This window comes from Amphiura filiformis, chromosome 20 (assembly GCF_039555335.1).
Source record: "Amphiura filiformis chromosome 20, Afil_fr2py, whole genome shotgun sequence".
Lineage (NCBI taxonomy): Eukaryota > Metazoa > Echinodermata > Ophiuroidea > Amphilepidida > Amphiuridae > Amphiura > Amphiura filiformis.
The window spans coordinates 29,257,180-29,277,802 of NC_092647.1; positions in this window are offsets into that span (position 1 = coordinate 29,257,180).

The following is a 20,623-nucleotide window of genomic DNA, read 5'->3' on the forward strand; positions in this document are numbered from 1 at the left end:
TATCTAATGAAGACAGCAACAAAATGACTGCATACAGCCAAATCCCATCTACTGAAGACAGCAACAAATGACAACATACAACCAAATGCCATCTACTGAAGACAGCAACAAATAACTACACACAGCCAGATGACGGCAACAAATGACTCCATACAGCATTTAGAGTCCGAATCTATCTACTGAAGACATCAACAAATAACTATGCTGCCAGGTGCTATCTACTGAAGACAGCAACAAATGACTGCATACAGCCAGGTGCTATCTGCTGAAGACAGCAACAAATGACTACATACAGCAACGTGCTATCTACTGAAGACAGCAACATATGACTACATACAGCAAGGTGCTATCTACTGATGACAGCAACATATGACTGCATACAGCAACGTGCTATCTATACTGAAGACAGCAACAAATGGCTACACACAGCCAGGTGCTATCTACTGAAGACAGCCACAAATGACTACATACAGCCAGGTGCTATCTACTGAAGACAGCAACAAATAACTACATACAGCCAGATGCTATCCACTGAAGACAGCATGCAACAAATGACTATATACAGCCAGGTGCTATCTACTGAAGGCAGCAACAAATGAATACATACAGCAAGGTGCTATCTACTGAAGACAGCAACAAATAACTACATACAGCCAGATGCTATCTACTGAAGACCGCAACAAATAACTACATACAGCCAGATGCTATCTACTGAAGACAGCTACAAATATACATACAGCCAGTTGCTATCTACTGAAGACAGTAACAAATGACTACACACAGCCAGGCGCTATCTACTGAAGACAGCAACAAATTACTACACACAGTCAGGCGTTATCTACTGAAGACAGCAACAAATGACAACATACAGCCAAATGCCATCTACCGAAGACAGCAACAAATAACTACACACAGCTAGATGTTATCTACTGAAGACAGCAACAAATAACTACACACAGCCAGATGCTATCTACTGAAGACAGCAACAAATAACTACTACATACAGCCAGTTGCTATCTATTGAAGACTGCAACATATGACTACATACAGCCAGATGCTATCTACTGAAGACAACAACAAATAACTACACACAGCCAGATACTATCTACTGAAGACAGCAACAAATGACTACACACAGTCAGGCGTTATCTACTGAAGACAGCAACAAATGACAACATACAGCCAAATGCCATCTACCGAAGACAGCAACAAATAACTACACACAGCTAGATGTTATCTACTGAAGACAGCAACAAATAACTACACACAGCCAGATGCTATCTACTGAAGACAGCAACAAATAACTACTACATACAGCCAGTTGCTATCTATTGAAGACTGCAACATATGACTACATACAGCCAGATGCTATCTACTGAAGACAACAACAAATAACTACACACAGCCAGATGCTATCTAATGAAGACAGCAACAAAATGACTGCATACAGCCAAATCCCATCTACTGAAGACAGCAACAAATGACAACATACAGCCAAATGCCATCTACTGAAGACAGCAACAAATAACTACACACAGCCAGATGCTATCTACTGAAGACAGCAACAAATAACTACACACAGCCAGATGCTATCTAATGAAGACAGCAACAAAATGACTGCATACAGCCAAATCCCATCTACTGAAGACAGCAACAAATGACTATACACATAGCCAGGTGCAATCTACTGAAGACAGCAACAAATGACTATACACACAGCCAGATGCTATCTACTGAAGACAGCAATAAATAACTACATACAGCCAGGTGCTATCTACTGAAGACAGCAACAAATGACTACATACAGCCAGGTGCTATCTACTGAAGACAGCAACAAATGACTACACACATCCAGATGCTTTCTACTAAAGACAGCAACAAATGACTGCATACAGCCAAATGCCATCTACTGAAGACAGCAAGAAATGACTATACACACAGCCAGATGCTATCTACTGAAGACAGCAACAATTAACTACACACAACCAGGTGCTATCTATTGAAGACTGCAACAAATAACTACACACAGCCAGGTGCTATCTATTGAAGACAGCAACAAATAACTACACACAGCCAGGTGCTAGCTACTGCAGACTGCAACAAATAACTACACACGGCCAGACGCTATCCACTGAAGACAGCAACAAATGACTACACACAGCCAGATGCTATCTACTGAAGACAGCAACAAATGACAACATACAGCCAGGTGCTATCTACTGAAGACAACAACAAAATTCGTTGCTGTTATGACTGCATCCTGGATCGGGGAAAAAATTGGTCAACCTCAGTTTCGGGCTGTTGCTGCCAGTGGCGGCGCCAGGAATTATTTTCGGGGATTAGTAGAGGGAAAAAGTGAATTTCACGGGGCAAAATCAATAAATTTTTGCAAAATTACCGCAAAAAGTGGAAGGGGGCAAGAGTTCTGACTGGGGAATTTTCCCCATGCCCCCGATGCGCGCCGCCACTGGTTACTGCAGGGGGTAGACTATTATACCATAGTCGAATTTTATTATAAAGATATGATTAGTCATGATGAACCCATTTCGTTGAACTCAAAATTATACTGATGTTTATTAAAATTAAAGTATTCAATAGTAAAATGGTCATAAAGAGTTAAAAATGTCAGATGATTAGTGACAATAAAAGTAATTGAATGCAACATTGTCTTGCATAATTATAATGGCTCACTTTAAGGTGGCTGTGTAGGCCTACTCTCAGACATGCATGTAGTAAAAGTGCAATAACTTTGTAATTATTCGCGAAAAACATATAAAAGTATACATTTTTATGAAGGCAAGACATCAATAAATCTTAATATAAATACAGATTTGGGGTAAAAACAACAATTTTGAAGAAAATCACAAAAAGTGAGTTTTTGGCAATATTTGTTAGGTACATCATAACAAAAAAATACTCTTTCCAAAATATTTTATTTTGTTTTTAGCTCAATCTTGCGGCTCCATTTTTTTTATTTTTTGATATTGGCCTTATTTTTGAGATATTGACCATATAAGGCATCAAAATGAACTTTTTAAAATTCAAAACGCCTATTTGCACAAAATGATGCCCAAAATCGGAAATAGACCAAAATATAAAAAAATGAGAAAACCTGTTTCTTGAGTCGATCATGCTTTTTACGATGATCATATTTGCTTACCTATAGATGCTGTATTTATTGAGTTATCGTAGTACCTAAATCGTCATTTTACCGAGAAAATGAACATTGAAATAATGGCCGTTGAAGTTTAAAGTGGTCACATTTTGCACTTTCATCGAATCTCACAGGAGAATGCGACAGTTTTCGTTTTTGTAACTTATATTACGTGAACATCGGGTAAATCCACAGCCCCTTGAGAAGTTTGAGCGAAATCCATTCATAACTTGATATTTAAATATAAATCGGGGGAAAGAACTTGAAAAAAAACCACATTTTATCTGCTAAAACGGAGCCATTTGACCACTAGGTTTTTGTGAAATCAGTGCTTCCGTGATGTTTCCATAAGATGCGCCCAGATGCAGATAAGCGTCGCGTATGCGACGCGTATTTGTGCGTTAACAAATTGCTCGACACGCAACGCGATGAGTTGTTGCGTGCGTGTACCTTGCTGGTACAACAAAGATTTTCTTTCCTTTTCAATTTCAATCACGAGTGGAATAGTGAAATAAAATCCTTAAAATATTGCAGTTGGAGTTTACAAATCTGGATTTTCATTCCTTGTATTTTATAAAAAACATAACAAGGTACAAACATATCATAAAAACTCAATTTTGAGAAAGAAACAATGGCTAGAGTACACAGCGCGTTAATACTGAACAATTATGATATTGGAATCTACCAGTTTATTGATAGCGAACCCCGAAAACTACATGGGAAGCTAACAAAGAGAGGGAGTAGGGTGACTGAAAAGATCAGATGTGAAAATCTATCAATTGTGCACACATTAATTAAATCAGAGTTTTAAGCTTAAATACAATATCCAGAGTATACACAATGGGCAAATGGACTACGGGGTAGTCTATGCAGGGGGCGGTATAATTTACATTTTCTGTAACCCACGGGTAGGAGCGGCCACGATACGCCACTGTAGGCCTATATAGTGGACATTCAAAAAAAGCAAAGCAAAGCAAAGATATCTTAAGGGCTGGGGTAGGAACGTTGGACAGCGTAGCCCCTGACGAAAAGTAAAGATGACCTACACTCATTATCATGTGTGATAACTACCATGGGTCAGTACATGCCATGTATACTCTTTTTTTACTAACTTTTATATCTGGTCAGATTTTTGGGGCAAATTAGTGAAAAAGCGGTTTTTGCACATTTTTCATTAAAGAGAAATGTCAGAAACAATCGCTGTTGGACAGTTGTTATACATACATACACACAAAATTTCAGTATGGTTTTAGCATCTGCGAATTTTCCATTTAAATATTACAGTTGAATTTGTCTTCCCATTTTAGTGTTTTCTGTCGGTTTTATGTATGTACTCGCATTAAGAATCATTTTTCACAATGGCATGCTCAAAATTTTGTTTTGACCGTCGGCATTTCGTGCAAACATTATGCACATTACAACCGAATTTTATTCAAGTCACTCTCCGTGTATATTTTGGTTGCTACCGAAGTTTGCAAGTGATAAAACCACTGGTACAAGGGACAACTTGGACTTATTTAGTTCTTCGTAGATCTTCTTCGTAATTATTTGGGTGACAAATGTCGGTTTTGGGGTCATTTGAAATTCACATTTTCTTACTCACCGTGCTGCACCTATGAAACTTGACGCACATTTCTTCTTCTTTAGCATACTGCCACAACGTCCCATTTTGGAACTAATCTTTATTGAAAATTACCAAACATTTGCTTTGAATTTGCACGATTTTGGCTAACCATCCATTTTAATAGCTGACTAGCCTGAGTCCCTCGGCCCGACCTCGAACAGCCTGTCGAAACAATTCAAAAACACCTGCAAGCACAACCCGATGACCATGCGTAAGCAGTTCAAGGCCTGGTAGATCAAACCTAAACAGCTGATCTGTACCTGACCGGTCAGATGTTTGGTCAGCTGATCCAATTTACAATTTAGTCTCGTAGTCTCATATACACTGTTTCTACCCGTACAAATCAACTGAAGAAAAAGTGCATTGTAAAATCGAATGTCTGTGTGAAATTTATATACTGTAACGAGGTTGGATCAGCTGTTGGTTTGTTTACTTCTGCTCCGATCAGATATCAGATGAGATGTTCGTTCAGTGAAAATTATAACTTCTATGCAGTTGTGATGTGAAGTGACATGATATTTTACCTTTTTTGAACCTAGTATAAACTACGTCATGCATGTTGTTATATTGTAAGCTTTCTAAAATTAGTAAGCTGCAACTTCCTGGTTTTGTAATTGTATATCGATTCAGACATGGGCATGACTCATTTCACATGCCCTGTATTGGATATTGCATGAGTGTCAACATTTTACAACAAACAAGGCTTCACAGTTAAAGCCATATTATAACATTTTCATACAAAATAGATTAGCATTTCTTGGCCATAAAATGTTACTTTTTACTGTCAGATATGTGGCCATCCACCACGAAGTGCCACGGCTCTAGATCATTTTCTGTTTATTGCAGATTTTGAAAGAATTCACTTTCAGCTTTAAAATGACACCTCAACCAGCTTTATCTGACATCTGGAAGTGATGTTATGGTTCATCAAAGGTCAAATTCCTACTATATTTTACATAGAAATCCATAAACTGTTTTTGATTGTATCTCAAAATGGAAAATGCTGACTTTACGACCAGTTTGTGGTGGATGGGCACATATATCCCCTTTTATTTTTGATCCGAACAACTCACGACAAAGCAAAGAAAATTTAAATTTACTTCCAGCGCATATGTCGCCAATACGTTTCACTCGTTCGGTCATGTTATGGTACGACCCTTTGTGTAGATCACCATCCCGCACGCCGTGTACGTACTATGTGTAATGACCATCGTGTATGCGTTCGACTAATATTTCCATCGTAATAATAAAAAACGCAGGTTCCTTCGTTTTATTCAAAATCTTGGATTTTTGACAAAACTACACAGCACCTAGAGTCTTGATTTTTGCAGGGTATATTGGTTTAAGGGGTACTACACCCTGGCCAATTTTGTGCCTATTTTGCATTTTTTCTCAAAAATAATAGCGCATTGGTGAGAAGTAAGATGTATATTATAGGGGCAAGGACTACAACTACTGCACTGAAAATTCAGCAACTCAAGACAAGTAGTTATTGATTTATTGATCAAATATTGGTTTTCCCTCATTTTTGACTGTAACTCCACAACTGTTGTCTGTGCAGAAATAAAATTTACAGTGCAATAGTTGTACTCCTTGCCCCTATAATATACATATCTTACTTGTCACCAATGCGCTATATAATTTTGAGAAAAATGCAAAAATAGGCACAAAATTGGGCAGGTGTAGTACTATAATAAAGTACAATATAATCGTGTAAAAAAAATAAAAAAAAATCAGCGAGGGCGTCATTCTCAGTAAATGTTATAATATGTCTTTAAAGGAGGATTTCGTGATCCTAGCATTTGACATTTTCAGTATATATCCACGAAAAAAAAATTCAGTTGATTCGGATTTATTTGCGAGTTATGCATGATTATGTGAATTACACTGTTCCATAGGCCACTGTTGTAATTTCGTTCTGGTATACCAGATGGAAAATCAAATTTGACGATATTTTTGTTAAACGAATTAATCTGCCAGAAATTTTGGTACATAAACATTATGTAGCCAGAGGTTTCCAGTGGTATAAAAATCTCAACTTTTTTGGAAACAAGTGGGGGATGAGGCTGTGGATCACGACATGCCCTTAAACAATTAGATACACCATCTGCATTGGTCATCCACCATTCATGTCTGCAATATATAGCTCAATATAGGCCTATAGAACACATGGATGTTAATTAATTCCAAGTGCCCAATAATAATCTCATGAATGTTCATATGCAGATTTTTAAAGGTCTGCAGCTGCTATCTGCAAATATAATTTTGTAATTTGAAATGTTTGAGCATGAGTTTTGTTTGCTTAGTAAGAGTGGGATTAAAAGTTAAACATGACCTAAACAAAAATGTCTGAAATTATTGTATTGCTGTATGTGCTATCTTCTTTTCATAGCCCAGCTATAGAACACCAACAGGGTATTTTATAACCACTTCTAAGAAAACACATGCACATGCTGCAGAAATGATGCTCCTTTATATTATCAATCATTGGGATTGCCTTTTAACCCATACTACTCTATTTGTCTCAATATTTGAGTGCAAATTGTGAGTGCAAACACCACTCTGACCCTCCTTAAATGTATTGTTTGAGTTCATTTTATCACGTCAATGAATTAACATCATTGTTATCAGACGTGTAGCTGTAGGTTAATCAGAACAGTGGGGGCACAGCCTTTGCAATGCAATGCTATGGGAGGGGATACCAAATTTTCCCCCAGGAAATTTACCTTTCTAATCAGGATATGAGTTACAAACATGCCACTAGCAACATGCATTTAACACTAGGTCTTAGGTAAAGTTTGGGTGTGTAAAATTCAAAAACCTGGGTGTGTAAATTTAAGATTTGTGTACAAAGTATAGACCACGCTGTGGGCAAAAACTGGGTGTGTATTTTCAAATTTAAACACAGTCTTCCTACATGGCTGGCTGCATAGTTCATACATGTAAGCCCTTGATTTGATGTAACATTTATATATCAATAGTCCATCACCACACTAGGTACACACAAAATTGTGATTTTTTTGACTTAAAATAATTTTGACTTGGACACTCGATGTAATGTACTGATGGTCCATGATTAGGGAGGAGCACTGGAATTGTTACAATGGACCATATGGAGCGGAATAGTTACTGGTTATACAATAAATATTGATTGATCTATATTAGGAAACAGTGAATTCCATTACCCCCAAGTTTCACTGTAGAATACAGGCATACAATTTTCCCTTGGACATCAGTTGTGGGAAATCTACCTAGAGGCCCAAACTCTCTAGACCACCTTGGGGCAATAGTCTGTACAATTTCTATCATGAGCAACTAATAGATTGTATTAATTTTACTATAATCAGGCCTGGAAACAATGGGGAATTCAGGAATCACATTCCTAAGGAATTTGGTAATCTAGAGGAAACTGTGCTTTTTTTGGATAAAAAATACATATATAATGGTGGGAAATCCTGATATTTTGGAGGAAATAATTTTTTCCAGGCCTGTGTATAATGCCGCTAACCTCTTGGTCATTTGGGTGTACACATAGCATAAACTGGGAATAATACAATGAAGACACTTGATCACAACCTTGAACTTATCATAATCTTTTAATATAATTCATCACCATTTGTAATAAATATACATTTGTTGAACATGATTACTGATATTATTAAAATTACTGACATTATTTCTGTACATATCATATCCTTATGAACACGGCAGAGTGCCAAATGACAGTTCATCATAATATAAATTGTCCCCCTTTAACATGTGAATTACAATTGGAAACAGATTCCTGTAAGGCAAAAAAAAAATTATGGGCCCGAACGACCCAGATTTTCCATTTTGGGAGGATATTTTGTTATTTGGGGGCCAAAATTTATTGATTTTCACTGACAATTTTTGAAAGTATTCAGAACATTTTCAAAATATGTTTGCCAAAGAAATAGAACAAATTAATTCTTGCCAAATGTTCCAAGCTTTTGGTGATATTTGGGTCATTTTAGCCTCTTGGAAAAGCAGTGCTAGACACTGAATGTTGTATGAAATAAATAAAGCTTAAAAAAATATAGGCCTAATTAATGAATTAATTAACAAAAATAAAAATCCTGACCAAACCTTTCTTTCTTGAGAAGTCCATCCACCAGTAAAACATGAGGTTTTTTTCATCCCTAATGGTTACATGTTTGTAAAGGGACACACCATTTGATACTCAGGGGGGGGGGAGTAGGAAGTTGGAGTCGGGGGAAGAAAAACTTCCTACCCCCACCCTGCGAATCTAATGGTGCGTCCCTAATGTACATATCCATGAGTAGGGGTTCTCAGATAATGCTTGGTACACATGCCCTTTCCAGAAACCTATTCAAGATTATAAGACAGTTTGATTCTGATAACCCTTAGGAGTCATCACGGGACTAGCATGGATACCAAAACAAAATCCAATTTGCCAGCAAAGTGGTTACATTTTTAGTAACTGGATCACACACCTTTTGGAATTGGTAGTACATGCCATAGACTTTGTGTTTTGATAATTTCGATCGTGGTGCAGGAACCAAAAGCGTGATCAAGTTGGCATAGTGATAATCGGATTACACATCACTTAAGCTTGACACCATTTTGAAGAGACTGTTTCCTTATATATCGGGGAAAATATCATTTTATGTCTCAAAGCTTGCACAGATCTAGAAATCAAGTGAAGAGTGCTATTCCCCCCAACTCAAACTAATCAGAATAAGTTACATGAATTCTTATAATGCATAAAATATTTTCGATAATTGAAAGTGTCATTTTAGAAGTTCACAACATATTTTCCAACAAATGCTTCAAACATTTTGACCTACGTTTTTGTGAAAAGAAATCGCACTGCAAGATGAATGTGGTGAACAAGACTCATATTCAATAAGGAGTCTTGCCAAGAACCACTGCAGTCCCACCCAAACCTTTTCTAACTGACAGCCTAATGTTAATAACCCCAATAGAAACTCTCTCTGATTAATACCCAGGGGGCCACTCAAGTTCCACAGTGTACACATCCATTACCAAAGATTTTCAAAACATACCCTATAAAAACAGGATTTGTCCTTTTGAGCAAAATACACCCCTTTACAGGAATTTAACTCGGTTGTGCAACAAATTTTCCCCCTAAACCAGTGAGATTGTACCTGAAAGATACCCTTAGGAGTATTTGTTCAGTAAAGATATCACCCTTACAGGTTTATGATAAAATAAACCCTAGTACATGTTTTTGTTTATAATTTTCTAATATTTATGTTAGGGTTATGTTCCTTATGCAAAACATGCCATGGAAACTCGCTTTGTGAATAGCGGGATCATTAAAATTCGCATCTTTCTGGGCACTTGTGTATATTTTGAAACTGCAGTTGCTCCTGTGAATTAATATAAGAGCTAAAACTGTTTGTTTGTATTATTTCTTCTTTAAACTGGGACACAATTACATGTAATCAGTTAAATACCACAATAAATCATCTGTTCATCCTTGAGGTCACCTAAAATACTGTAAAATACATGTATGGGCTTCTCACTGATACTAGTACCAAAATCTCCAATCTGAATGAAGAAAAAGAGGGCCTTTAAACTGATTACAGACACATTATCTCAATTATCAGTTATCACTTGCTTGTTCATGTAATATGAAAAACTATCAACATTTGGTTTAAATTGGATTTGCAGAGACCAAAGGCTGTGAATGTGATACATACCCATACACCTGTGAGCATTGCTATATTGTTTCATACTGCATAGGAACAAACAAGGGATATACTCATTTTATAGTAGATAGCTTTACTGATCATCATTGATAAAATATGCCAACATTACAAAACAGCAAAGTTGGAATTAAACTTACTGTCAATCAAACTCAGAAACAGTTTATGATTTGTCATCATATAGTTTAGTGTTTCACTTTCACACATATAAGTTCATCTTCAAAGTTAGGTTTTATGCACAAATCAATTGTAGTCCCGGGGCTGGGGATAGCGGGACCTACCGGGGATGTAATTTTGGAAACTGTTACAAACATGTTACAGTCCGGCTTTGTCCCCAGAGGGCGGGCACTATTTCTGTGTACATCCTGGGGTACATCCCTGGCCAAGTCCCCCCCCCTAGCCCCGGGCACCATGTTCAAGTCCCCACGAGTGTTTCCCCCGCATACGACCCGGCACAGTTGTGAGTACTCTTCTATTACGTCCCGGGTACACTCCCAGTGTAGATCCCGGCCTGTTTCCGAGGCATTACATCCCCGTACACTCCCCACTATGTCCTCGGACTGCTTGGGGACACATTGAGCTGTTACATCCCGGCCAAGTCCCGGCCATCCAGGGGCCTGGCAATAGCGGGATTTGTGCATTAGTAACTAGAAACTTCTTTTGCTTGGGTGAAGTGTCTGTAATTCCATTTCTCCGGGCACCAGATGAATCAACCTCACTTTGGTCTGTTTTTAAACCTTATCAAAGGCTGTGGTGAGTTTAATGATCGTCACATGCCAAATAGTTGATTAATTTCTGACTTTTATTATAAATACATGTTTGTTGAAGCTCCTAAAATAAAATGGTTAATTCAAACCATGCAATACACACAGAATGCCCTTGTCAGCATGCTACACGCACAGAGGAACATGCACTGTGCTGACTATGCTCTGTGCAATACAAAAATACACTCATTAATATTGCAATTACTTGACTATCAACAATAGCATTGATATAACTACTAATGATAATACAGAATGCCTACAAAAGGGATATATACAAGGTATAACAAAATAAGTTTACCATTAACTTTTGGTTGTTAAGTTGACCAGGTGTGTAGCCAGATATATGTGGCTGCTAAGGGCTGTTATTTTCTTCGGGCAGGGAGGGGTCATGATTATGTTGGTGACCAGAGTCAATTTTATGAACCCCCCCCTCCATCGTGGGCTGAACATTTTGTGGCACCCCCCTCCCCAATTTTAGGCAGAATATTTTTATGACCACCCTTCTGCACGCATACCAGAAACAAATTTTCCAAAAAAAAATTAGGAAATGTGTGCTTGATGGAAAGGTGACCACAGTACGGAAACATTTGTCGTTGTAACTAAAGATGGTGCAAAATGTGTGGTGGAGAGTGTAAATATGCATGTAGGGCAGTCCGGCACCCAAAATGTTTAATAGTCACATGCCCTTACACTCGGTTTCAGAGAAGTATGGCAGCTTGCTCAGATTGATGCGAGCACCCGTTAATGAGGGACATAATGCAGAGCTTTGTTTGTGCCAACCAACGTTTTGATGCGTAATTGGCCAATCAGATTACCGCATCTGTTGTTGTTATGATTGTCAGATGATTGAATCAGCTAATCAGAACCCTATTTCTGTGTTTACACCGTGCACACTCTCAAAATGTAAACAAGTGCTGTTCTTCTTTCACAGAAACTGTAGTAATTTTATAACCTTCCTATTTTTGGTATAAAAAAAAATTTGACCCTCACTATTCTTTGGTATACAATTTTTATGACCCCAAGTATATTCATGAACCTTTCTGAAGAAAATGACAGCCCATAAATTCACAAAACAGTTGCCTTTAATGTAAAGGTCATTCAGCATGTTTAAGCCAACCTGAAGCATTCAACCTTGTTCACCTCAACCACTTATATTGTCATTATTGGAGGTCAAGCTTCACCTCAGCTTACTTTCACCTTTTGCTCACAAATGTAAAGTCAACTTTCACTTTATAAAACATGCATCAAAAAGGTTTTCCATTGTCTCACTATTCATGCGTTCAATTTGTCACCACCATCAGTTCACAATGATGCCTGATGAAAGCAAAAGCCAAGTTTAACCTTGATCATATGAATGCTTTTAATAGTTCAAGCTGCTCCTAGTAGCTCATTTGACAAATCCAAACTTAGTCATTGTAAAGCGGTATCCAAGAAGAAGAAGAAGAAGAAGAAAGTGGTGAAGCTTGGTGTGGCTTGAGGAAAGTAGCTCCAAGTTTTGTGGGATAGCAACCCCTGTAAATGTATTCCTTATTTTTAAGATGCCGGCTTTTGTAACAGTATCCACATCCAGTTTTGAAGCAAGTGTGAAGTGTGCGTGCAGAAAAAAAAAAAAAAATACACTGAATTATTATTGACATATACCTCTGTGAAATTCCTAAAACACTATTTCCAAATCAATGTGTAAATTGTCAACAAGAAATCAAGGGCTCAGCAACACAACATCTTAACTCAAAATAGCATACCTGCCAACCCTAAGACCTCACAAATAGGGACAAATGTGAGAAAAAATCTGAAAATAGGGACATTCCTGAATTTTCTATACCTTACTGCAGTCATATTTTTGCAAAAATAGGGACACATGGTAAAATTGCTCTCTTTTATGCTATTTGTTTCTGCAGTTGGCAGGTATGAAATAACTAGTTTGAGTGTACTGTGTAAATACAAACCATGATGTACATATGATTTTGTGTCCATTAAAAGTAGGCACTGACAGCTTAATTTTCATATCATTATCAAAATCTCATTTTCACCACAAATGGAGTTAAGATACTGTGGCGCTTTAATTGGGGGGGGTGCCACCCAGCCCCACCTTTCCTAGTTCGGAAAACTGATTTTGCTTCTAGTTATTTGTATTAACTGCAATCCACAAAATTACCAAGTGTTAATTATGGTATTTACCTATATAATTCCACGTTTTACCCCTGTCCGTATGTACACCATGCTTGCACTCATCGTGAACTTGGGATGTAATATTTTGCACACAAGAGAAAAAAGCCATATCCCAGTAAGGGCCAAAATTTATCTCAGTTTTGATAAGCATGCAACCATGGCAATCAGAGACATGCAGTGGCATAGCTAGGGGGCAGGGGTGACACATGCCCTGGGCGCCAGGTTTTGAAATGATGATAGATTAAAAAGGTGTTGATGAAAATATAAACTTTCTCAAATTACATAATCCAAATGACATACCGGTTCCTGTTATTAATGTTTCTTTTTGTAGTGTATCTATTGAGGTACAAGCTGTGCAAAGTTTGTATACTTGCCCTGGGCACCACAACCCCATACATGTAGCTACGCCACTGGACATGCAAGTTAAAAAGAAATATATACTGGAATAACTGTTCTTACCTACAATGGCTTTCTAGTGTCAGTGGTGTGTGCCATTCATGGTCTTGTTTGATCTAACCCTGTTCTGCCCCACTGTAAAATTCATCCATTCTACATAGTTTTGCAAACTATTTATGTCTTCTCCATATCCAGTATACTTGGAAACACATTGACCACTGCCATGCCTGGAGTAAGCTCTGCCATCTGGAAGTAGTAAAACAGTAAAACAATTCTGTATAATTATAACACTTACTGCCAAAATTGTGGGCTGTCATTTTCTTGGAAGGGGGACTCAAATATACTGGGGTCAAAATTTTAGCCTTTTTAGGGGGTAAGGTGTATTGGTAGTGGGGTCATAAAATTTTGTTGCCGAGATAGAGGGGTTGCAATTGTATTGATGCCGACTTTTTGTAAATGTGGGGCCCCCATTTCCAAAGAAAATGACAGGCCCCTAAAAGATTGAATGGAAGTTTAAAATGTTCCTCAAATTTATTTAGCTGCCAAGGTCACACAAGTAGCCCACTGTATTCACCATAATTAGTTCCCCTCCCCTAATAACCACACCTAAAGAAACTTTTGAATGACAACCGTACACCTAAATTGATCAAATGTGTGAATAAAACCACCTTCTAAACAGTGGTGGCACTAGGGGGGACATAGGGCACTTTCCCAAAATATATTTTTCTTGCCCCTCCCTCCACTTTTAACTCCAATATTCCAAACATTTTCCACTTTTTGTGGTAATTTTGTGCAAACTTTGTTGATTTTGATTTAATAGTGATTTGATTTGGATGAATTGTATATTTTAGAGCAAATTGCCTAGTTTGAAATAGTTGAAGTGCAATTTTAACAACATTTTTATGTGATCGCTTGTCGTGATCAGCTGTGTTTACTTCTGAACATCCATTGCTTTACACTGTGTCATGCTTCATCAATTACTAACTAGTAGATTTTGATTGCCTTGAGTAACTTGCAATGGATCGCTATTATCACAATGGTAATTTTTTCCCAGGATTTCATTTGGCTGTTCCATCCCAAAGGTTCTAATTCTGTAAAGGTTCATCCCTCAGAGGGTCCCTCCTTTCCTCAAGCACTGTTAGAAAAGACCGAAAACTACTAACAATGCTAATTTTACATCCCCCCCCCCCATCAATTCATGAAAATGTTATTCTCTCAGTCGATGTTGTTCCATCCAGTGCTCTACCCCATTTCTCAGTCTGTCAAAAGGGACACCTTGTGAAATCCCTATTGGTTTGTACAGTACAGGACCTTTCAGTTCAATTTTCTCCATGTAAAAGCTCCAATTTGCTTAAATTCCTTTTGTAATTAGGAATTTATTCCCTGATATTAGAAATGAAACTGTTTGAATTGTTTTACCAAGAGAGGTACTAGTTATTTTGTGACATGTTTTGTGATTCCCCACATTGAGTACAACATAGTTATCCATGTCCAACTCAGTCCGGACCTTAGTTTCGTCAGCCCAGACTGTATTATCATACTGACATTTTTTTTATAGAATACCGATACTCTACTAGTCTTCACTAAATCACTAGTTGGACTATAAGCAGTCATGAAACACGAGCGGAAGAGCATCGGAAATTGCTGTAATTATTAATAATTAATTTATATTATTGTAATAATGTTATCATTAAAAATAATCAAATAATTCATGTATACAATAACCCAATCTTTGGGTTTGTTTTAAAGGAGGATTTCGTGATCCTAGCATCCTCTTTTTATGACATTTTTCAGTAGATATCCACGAAAAAAGCTTATTTCCAAAATTTCAGTTGATTCCGATTTTTGCGTTTTGCGAGTTATCCATGATTATGTGTATTACACTGCTCCATAGACAATGCGTTGTAATTTCGTTCTGGTGCACCAGAACGAAATTCAAATTTAGCGATATTTTTGCTAAGCAATTAATCTGCAAGAAATATTTGGTACATAAACATTATGTAGCCAGAGGTATCCAGTGGTGTTTTTTGGGAAAAGTGGGGGATGAGGCTGTGGATCACGAAATGCCCTTTAATTCTAGTAATTAACACATTTTAATTATTTTTGTACGCACAAAACCCCAATTTTTCCCAATAGGTCAAAGGACAAAGTGTCATAACAATGCAAAAACTGTCCCACAATGCATTGCAAACTTCCAATGCTGATTGGGCTTATTGTAAAATGTACACAATAAATTCCCACTGTAGCACGATAGACACCCATATGATAAAGGCCCGGATCAAGGCCTGACGGTGGGATATTTCTCACTTAGATCCATTCTTCCCATTGGTTGCTTAATTGGCGATATTTAGCTGTTCCATCTCACCCCTCGGACACGAAGGGGACGATGACCTTAGGCTTTCTAATCAATAGGGGAAATCACAAAACAATACATGCCATAATTTATTAGATAAATACGGTACCTATTGATCAAACAATTAACGTTTGATTTCTTGCAGGGGGATTTCTTATATAAGCAAATTGGTATTTTCTGTGAAAATTGACTTGAACTTCGAGCTTGAACTGAAAAGCCCTGTACAAACCAATACGCTACTTACATGTACATGGTTCGGCCATGCACTATGTGAGGGATAGCCTCGAACTGGCAGCTTACATGAATGGGAATTAAACCAGAGTTTCCCCTTGTTTTCCCGAATTTCTCCATTCAGTGATTTGCTCATCCGGACGATCGTAAAAAAATCTTAATTCAGATTTTGGTACCTTTGTTAATTGTCATAGATAAAAATGTAAACATAGCCTGCGAGTGGTTCAGCCGAAATCCATGTATTTTAAGACAATATATACATTTTACACAGATCTGTAATTCTAAATTATAGCGACATGTATTTGAATGGGGCTTCCACAGCCTTCCAGCAATGCCGTTTTCTTCATTTTTTGACAAATTTGTCATTTCAAAAATACCACATGATAAGGGGGCTGGCATTCTTCGGAAGGGGGGGGGCCCAAATATGTCGGTGACCAGAGTCAATTTTTTTATGACCCCCTACCGCGGGCAAATTTTTTTAATGACCCCCCCTATCGCGGGTCAAAATTTTTATGACCCCCACCTTCCAACTACACAGACTCAAGAAAAATTATTTGTCGCTGGAACTATGACACGGAGAAAGTGTGCGGAGCCCGTTCCAAAGAAAATGCCAGCCCCCCTAATTTGAATGACTTATCCTTGACTTTTAAGCAATTTATAAATCATTTTCATTTTTTTTTTTTTTTGGATCACTGAATGGGTCTTTAACAACATTTCCCTCTCCTGGTTCAACAAAAAAAATTTGTGTTCCCCCTCAAGATCCCAAAAAAATTTTGGGTACCTCGATCCTCAAAATGACCATCCCCCCTGTCGTAAATAATGATCGCTCCCTATAAGTACTGTAGGTATGAGAGGCAAACCTTAGTTAACACATTTGCTTGTCAGCCAAATTCGCCTAGACCAGGGCCCAAACACAATAGATATTTACTTAGAAATGTAAAAGAACAGCTAGGTCAAGGAAACCTACATAAATATGTTGTCTATACTTCACTTGACCCAAATGATTTTTTATGGTGATGAGACACTCACACATGTAATTTTAGAGGGATTTTGTTAGCAGTTCCACATAGAAAAGCTGCTATCATCATGAGACTAAGATCTAGAAACACCACAGAAATGCTGTTTTGTTAGCTGAATCACCGGCTGAATCTTTTTGATGAAAGTCAATCTTTGACAATATGTAACTTTGCTACGGAAAGTGCTATGACAAAAAGGTTTCAGTTTTGGCTTTCTTTACTCAATGGCTTTAATTTGATATATAAAATGATGCAGTTTGATGGCAAATTTTAATTCACCTTTCATACCTACTACATCATACATGTATAATTAGCATGCTATGATGCTATAAATACATGTACTATAAGGCCAAGTAACAAAAATAAAATGTATATCGTCCCCGCCCTCACCGATTTTAGGAGATTTTCAAATATTTTTGTTATTTTTCCTATTTGCTCCCTTACTTTATTTCTAAAATTGTTGTGATGAAAAGATATGTTCAGAAGTTCTTGGTTATCATTTATAAACACATTGCAAACACTTTCTTCAAGCTAGGGGTAGGGCTTAGGGAAATAACAAAAATATCTGGTGCCCTCCCGATTTGATGATGTGTTGACGAACACTTTGCAATTCCAATTTTACACAGAAATGAATGGCAACAAAATAACACAATAACAAATAATAAGGACCTCCGTCACCGATTTTTGAAAAAGTTCGGACGATATACATGTTATTTTTGTTACTTGGCCTAAGTTATAGGTATGCTAGGTGAATTCAAATTTGCCATCAAACTGCATCATTTTATATATCAAATTAAAGCCCTTGAGTAAACAAAGCCAAAACTGAAACCCTTTTTTCATAGCACTTTCCGTAGCAAAATTACATCTTGTCAAAGATTGACTTTCATCAAAAAGATTCAGCTAGCAAAATTCCCCATAACGGCATTTCGGGGGTGTTTCTAGATCTTAGTCATGGAAGTCTTAATATGCTGGTTTCATACTACCCTGCCGCTTGCCGCTGAGCGGTGTGGCGCACGCACATTGCAGACAAACGGACACAATAAAGGCTTGTCATTGGTTGAAACGTCCTGCCGCTTGCCGCTGCGACAGCGGCAGGAAAGTATGCTGGAGGCTTTAGTCTTTATTTATAATTATAGCAGCTTTTTTTAATGGAACTGCTATCAAAATCCCTCTAAAATTCCATGTGCGATTGTCTTATCACCATAAAAATCATATATTTGGGTCAAGTGAAGTATAGAAAACATATTTATGTAGGTTTCCTTCTTCGCCAGTTGTTTTAAATTTCTATGTAAATTTGCATTGACATTTTCGCGTAATTTGGCTGACTAGCAAATGTGTTAACTAAGGTTTGCCTGGGGCCGGGCTAGTCACGATTATCGCACTTTCAGTTTCCCACAGCGTTTGAACAGGGGAATTGGATTGCGTATTTTTCGATGTCTAGTGAGCAAATTTTTTCAATATTTTGAGAAAATGATGTCAAATTTTCTATTCTATATTGTTTGGTAATAATGTCTTTTACCAATAGTATGTTTAAAGTTGTAATTTTGTGTTTTTGATCGCAAAGATCGGATATTTTCGTTCGATTCGAATTCTGAACCCTTTCGCTAGGGTGCCGATTTCGCAGAACTTTGACGATAATTTTGCCTTTTTGGACACTAAAATGCATTCGATCCTTAATTTTGTTTCAACCGAGTCTTAAATTAGCAAGCACAATAAGGTTGGTACCACTTTTATATACATTGATAAAATTTTAAAGATTTTTTTACAAGTTTCTAACCGGCGCAAATCGTTAAGTGTGTATTTCCCATTGACATCCAAAATGGGAAATACGAGTCTGATGGACATAGGAACGGCGTCCATGAGACTCAGCGAGTCTAGGCCGGGCTGGGATAAGCTTAACTGAAAACACGTCACACTTTGATATTTGTAGAAGTACTTACTTCAAAAGGATATAGCTGCTAAAGACGCCTCTTTCTTTCTCCGTGATCGAAAAGTAATATTGGTGGATGAATTTCACTAGAATTTAGACAGAATAGCCGATGATGCTTTACCGGTATCAGTACGTACAGCCACAGCACAGCCCGAGAAAAAAAGATAGAGAAGCGACACTCCGTACAATTAACGTGCAGACGGCCTATACCGATGTGAGGACAGAAAATGTGACTCTCGTGCTAGTCTCGGGCGCGGGCCAGACTGTATGCGGTATGAACAACCACATAATTAACTGGTTGTGTAGGAGACTAGCACGAGAGTCACATTTTTCTGTCCTCCGGAGTGTCGCGGTCCTGGCACAGCTGAATCAGCGACAAGCAGAGGGAGCGTAACCAAACTGGTTGCAGAGGAGACTATGTATAGAAAGCCAATGCTGCCATAAATTTCGTTTTTAATTGAAAGAGATGAAATTCCCCTCAAATTCGTATTTCAAAAAGGAAATTTATAATTTTATCTGGCTGACCTGATAGTTTATGATCCACTTAAACAAAATAATGCAAAAAATTTTTTTGGAAAAATTATTGGAGGGGTCTTGGACCTAGCCCATTCTACTTCCCTTAATGGACCCGAAAACCAATTTCATTATAAGATTGTGCGTTATGGCTTTAATGGGCGCATCCAGATATTTTTGGCTCACCCCCTAAAGAAGACATGGGAAAATCTTAATCTTTTTTAAGATCTGACCTCGTAAACAATGAGGTCAGATCATAGCCAGCAGTAGTGCATAGAGTATCATGCCTACGGATTTCATCACAGTCTTACCTTAGCACGCTGGTAAGCAGCGTTTGAGATGGTGTTAATCGATAGTCGATAACCGATAATCAATGATCAATCAGCTATGAATATTTAATTGGATTCTAAAAATAATGATCACGGACTCTCATGTTCAAATGTGTGTGTGTGGGTTTGGGGGGGGGGGGGGTGTATACCCCCCTCGCATGTTGGTGCTCGCAATTGCTGAGGACGGCTTTTTACCCCTAAAGAAGACCTGGGAAAACGCAAACTTATTGGGAATCCCATCATTCCCATGTCTTCTTTAGGGTAGGTGCCGTTAATTTCTGGAATAGCCCACGGTCTGCCCCCCCCCCCAACTTCATAATCAGAAGCTTTTCCCACCACGCTAGTAGATGCCATTGTAAAGTAGTGCTAAAGTTGGTGCGGTGGGGGAGAATATATAATTACAGATAGTCGATAACCGATAATCAATGAT